The 5594-nt window shown below is 36.5% G+C and overlaps 1 long non-coding RNA gene across 1 annotated transcript; it reads right to left on the bottom strand.

The window, feature by feature from the left end:
- Positions 1–1220: 1220 nt before the first annotated feature.
- Positions 1221–3603, bottom strand: LOC136065023 (uncharacterized). The gene is made up of 2 exons (XR_010626666.1): positions 3276–3603; positions 1221–1547 (listed from the first exon to the last, which is right to left on the bottom strand). It is a non-coding gene; the product is annotated as an uncharacterized LOC136065023 (long non-coding RNA).
- Positions 3604–5594: the final 1991 nt, after the last annotated feature.

Here is a 5594-nt window from a genome sequence, read left to right as displayed (position 1 = left end):
ATCAAGCAAGTAGATGGTTCATTGCTCCACCCATCTTTTACACTAAGGACAATAGATGTCATTAAAAAAAAATTTATGATTTTAGGACTAGTGATAGAGGAGTCCCAGGATTTGCAAATGCACTTGAATCTTACGAGTGATTTGAGTCGTAGCCTTGCTAAGATGGTTCGTGCTTTGTCGGAGGATCAGAGGTTGTGGACGAGGTTCGCTTGTTTGGGACAATTTTTTCGGCCGAAGAGAGAAATTCAGTTGCAGGCGTAAAGAGTAAAGGTGAAGACCCAAATCTGTTGGGCTTGGGCTTATTGATGTTTTTAAGTTCACCAGCGTTTTTGGGTCTCTGAAACACTAATGGCCTGTTTGGATGTTTAAAAATGGAGGGAGAGTAGAGTAGAGAGAGGGAGAGTAATCCAATTACCTTATTTGGAAGTTTTTTAAGAAATGAGGAGGAGGAGTTTGGAGGGGTTTGGAGGGGTTTCAACTCCCTCTAGCCCCCCATTTTTAATTCCCCCAAATTGGAGAGATTTGGAGGGAGAGTAGAGTACATAAACTATTAACTAAGTAAATTACCTAATTTACTCTTATTATATTAACAAAATTACACAAGGGGAAGGGCTAATTACTCCCTTCCCCCTTACTAATTTTAAAAAATCTAAACAAAGTGGAGGGGAATCATTCTCCTCTACTCTCCTTCCCACTACTCCCCTCTCCTCTACTCCCCTCTACTCTCCTCCCTCTCTAAACTTCCAAACAAGCCATAAATGATGAAGAAGTTGAGCCTGTTAAAATGAGAACAGTTACACCAACAATGAAGACAAAAAGAGAGATGGGGAATAAATGTTTGCTGTAGTAGAGAAAGGCTGGGAACACACAACACGCCCAACTCTAATGGACCCAATAGAAGAAAAAAAAATGCCACAACAGAACATAAAGCTCTATAAAAAACAATAGTTCTTTAACCTCCCTCTACAACCACACAGGTCTAGACTCTTGACTTACAATTTGATGGAGTACACAATACATTCTTCTGAGCATATTAGACCTCCATGAATTTCCTATTTCTATGCAATAAAGATCGAAAATTTCATAATAGCATTCAAACTTCTTCCCCTCCGGTATTTGATACCCATTCCACAAGCATTAATGGATGTTAAAAATCATGAATAAAAATTTAGCACTCTACATCATACCCATGCTTTTATGCCTACCGTAAAACAAAATGATACCAAAGGAAATAACATATTATTAATTTCACTTGCATCACACTTACATATAGCTCACTAATGACTTCACTTCTTATCTATATAGCCCAATTGCTCCATCAAATAACACAAGACTTTCCATGAAAGTAGTAGTTATAGTTGAATCTCCTTGAATTGGAATATCAATAATCTTCTCATGCAAAGTTTCAGGGTCAAGTGAAACATTGCGTCGCTGTAATTTGCTACCATAGGTTCGGGCCTGGACTCTTTTGAACTAAAAGGCCAGATTCCCCTTGAACTCCATTAGACATTGTGGTAGCAGTTTCTGTTCATCAGAGAGAGGTATCTCTGCAAATTTATCATTCTTGACATCAAATGATATAATCATGTATTGATTTACCAATTGTTCTTAGTCATTCGCCTCAGTCTGATAAGCAAATCCAGTAGCAACCCATTCATAATGGCAGCAATGCACATCACTCTTCTCTTTTAACATGGTATTTTGGGCCGTTAAGGCTTATTTACCAAACTATTTTGTTATGTGACAATTTTGAACAATTTTGCTGTGACTCTAGTTTCAAGCAGTAAAGCGATCCTTAAAAAAAATCCGCACTGATAGACTCGAGTTCCATTTTGACTAAAAACTGATGACATAACAAATAGTTTGGTAAATAAGCTTAACGGGTAAAAAAAGCCTGGTATTTTGGATNTCAGCTTATTAATATTTCCCAACCAATGCCAAGCCCCACTAACAAATGTGGTAGATGTAAGACGTAAAAAAATGAGACTCAATATTGGTGAGTCTCAATGAGATTCCAATATTTTTCCAAGAGTTTGAGTTGAGTGTATAAACCTCAGCCTCAATTCAGCTTCAATGCACACAGGAAGAGAACTTTACAACCTCATAGTCATTCGCCTCAGTCTGATAAGCAAATCCAGTAGCAACCCATTCATAATGGCGCAATGCACATCACTCTCTCTTTTAACATGGTATTTTGGGCCGTTAAGGCTTATTTACCAAACTATTTTGGGTAAAAAAAGCCTGGTATTTTGGATAGGGCGAAGATTGTTAAACAGTGTTACACACCATGTGAACAGATTTTCCCCATTTGGGTACACAACAAATTGAGGTCTTATCTTCTTTCACTTATTTGGCTAGGACTAGTAAAAATAATTTGCCAGTAGTCATAACCACACAGTAAAAAGTGTAAATGCCCAATTCTGACTTGAAACAAGGAGTTTTTTGCCCTGAAAAAGTTGAGGAATTTGCAAAACAAACCCCTCCAGAAAATCTAAAATTTGAAACTGTTATTGATGACAAAAAGAGAGGAAATAGAGCTGCATAAAGAGGTGGTAGGAACTTCTGATGTTTTAGCAGTTGAGCCTGTGAGGAAGCGCCAGGATCAATTTGCAGCTTGGGAGTAAGTATATGAGAACTTTTGAAGGATCAAAAAGGCCATTTGAACCCTTCAAACCAAAATAGGAGGTTCCTCCAATGTCAAGGGTGACTCACAGGTAGTTTTTAATAGTCATGTGATTGGTTAGAAGTACTTTGAAAAATCTGAAGCAGTTTCTTGGCCATCGTTCATTGTATGGAGAAGCAGGACTTCAAAGTTCAAACTCTTTATCTACCTAACTTGAAAACTTCTGGATAGGTCTCCTAGATTTGAATTGAATTCTTTTTAATTGCTCTAGAACAATTTAGGAGATTAACACTCCATCAGAGCAGAGAGCACGGACTAAACCATTGCACAAATACTGGGGTTGCACAAATATACAGCATCATCGGTATTGGAACGATTTGCATGTTCTATGAGACACACTAAACCATTGCACGTACTGACCATTTCAGATATGTTTAAATCAAAAACAGAGGGAACTGAATGCTCAAAAACCCAATCCAACATGTGGTCACAACAAAGAACCTTACAGACTTTTGGTATCTTAGAAGAATTATATTGAATACAAGTTTGTATGAGACAAGCATAATCATGATCATGATCACTGTTGTTATTAAGGTGGGTGGAAATGAAATTAGGAGTAGTGATTGAGGAGTCTCAGGTTTTGCGAACGCACCTGAATCTTAGGAGTGAGTTGATTGGTAGCCTTGACAAAATGTTCAGTACGATGCCGTCCGGGAGATGATTGTTCCATGGTCGGAGGATCAGAGGTTGTGGACGAGAATCTCTTGTTTGGAGCATGTTTTCGCCGGAACAGAGATTTCAGTTTTTGGCGTAAAGAGTAAAGAGTAAAGTAAAGACACTTTAACTAATCTGTTGAGTTGGGTTGGTTGGGCTTATTGATGTGGTTAATTGATAAGCTGATTGATGGGTTGGTTCATTTGATTTTGTTTTAATGGGATCATTGTGCAACTTTGTAGGTTTTATGTCTTGACTCAACAGTTGTGGTGAATTTTAGTTTTAACTGATTAATCTGCTTGGCAAATATTACCTAATCAGTTTGGTGTTTTATACTTTCTAAAAAAAAAAAAAATTTGGTGTTTTTTTTTTTTTTTTTTTTTTTTTTAAACAGGGGGCCAAGCCATGTGACAACCTTACAACAATGTGTCTTTAAATCTTCTTCATAAAAAACAAAAATTTAGAATCACTATCCACATTACCATGAACTTTAAAGTTCAAAAGGCACTTTCCATGTTACCTTACACTAAATAATTTCAATACTTTCACAAAATGACCACAACAATACTAATAGAAACACAATGTATTAGCAGCTAAACACACTGATTCATTCTCATTACCATTGGCAATGAACATGTGATTTTGCAACCAAAGCATGAGGGGAAACAATTGCAACTCCAAAATAGTGAAGGTGTTGACAATCAATGATCACAAAGCTTTGAATCAATTTCAAAGACTATATGTTATCTCAATTTTTCTCTCAGGGGAATAAGAAAATGCAAACTCCTGAGAAGAGATACAACAAGCTAAAATTGCATAGTAGATGTAATGCAGCCACTAGAAAGATATATATCATTTTGATTAAGGAACCAAGCACAAGACCTTTGCTGGGCATATGCTCACCAGATAAGAACTACCACATCCCATTTTCAACATTCTCATTATAGGGCTTCTTTTCTTCTCTCCTCTTTGCTCCATTTCTATTTTATTTTTTTGGATTGAAGTAAGATCTCTAAATATTTTGCAACATCATTAGAGAGGCACACAGAAAGTCTGAATTAAAATGTTATATTTTCTTCCATGAAATCGCCACAAGCATAAAGGGTTAATATGCATATGAATTAAATTCACCTACATCATATGAATACACTTATGCCTACTACAAAACAAAATGATACCAAAGGAAACAACATGATAATGGTCTCATTTTGTATCACTAATGATTTCACTTCTTATCCGGATAGCTCAGTTGCTCCAACAAGTAACACAAGGCTTTCCCTGAACGTAGTAACCATACGTGTAACATATCGTAGGATACCAAGATCCTTCTCCTGTAAAGTTTCAGGGTCAAGTGAAACAATTGTGGTGTCATTTGAAAGAATAGTAGACTCATTGCAATAATGTATTTCAGTTTCATCATCACTAGATTCTTCCTTGACTTTCTTGTCAAGTAGAAGTTCACCACACCAGTGCAACCATAAAAACTTATATCAACATTTTCAAACCGGATAAAAAAACGTTTATTCCAAGATTCATGTACACCATAATCCCTCATTACCCAAATAAAGCATTGCAAGTCTAACAGTTCGTTGTTGTCATTTTTGGGGTATCCATATGTTATGAAAGCCAAATTTCCCTTGAACACGAATAGACTTTGCTCATGCAATTTATCTCCATCAGGCATTATCGACATCAAATGAAAAAAATCATATTTTGATCTAGGAATCCCCTTCCCTTTCACATTTAGCCAACCAATGCAAAGCCCCACTAACAAATTGAGTAGATGAAAACAAGTCGATATCAGAGACCACAACTAACAAATCATATTTTGATCTCAATGAGATTTCAACCTTTATCCATGAGTCTGAGCTTAATGTGTAAACCTCAGCCACAACTAGAGTACTCCAAAGCTTTACAACCTTGTAGTCATTTGTCTTGGATTGATAAGCAAATCTTGTAGAAACCCAAATTTCTTGGACGCTAGAAAAATAGTTGCTTAAATACGAATCAGGCAATCTCTTAAATCTTCTAAGCCCAGGCTTTGCTTAGGAGGAGGGAATGGAATGGAATGGAAAGGAATAAAAAGAATAATTTTAGAATATTCTTCCCTTCTCTTATTTGGGAGTTTTAATGGAGGGAATAAAAAGTTCATTTCCTTGTTTGGGAGTTTAAATGGGAGGGAATGGAATGAGTAGAAGGGAACACTCATTCCTCTTTATTCCCTTAAAACCTCAAATTTTCATCCCCCTCGAAATTG

This window comes from Quercus suber, unplaced genomic scaffold (assembly GCF_002906115.3).
Source record: "Quercus suber isolate HL8 unplaced genomic scaffold, Cork oak 2.0 scaffold_832, whole genome shotgun sequence".
Lineage (NCBI taxonomy): Eukaryota > Viridiplantae > Streptophyta > Magnoliopsida > Fagales > Fagaceae > Quercus > Quercus suber.
Note: the sequence above shows the minus strand (reverse complement) of the source record. Positions and strands in the feature narration are given on the sequence as shown.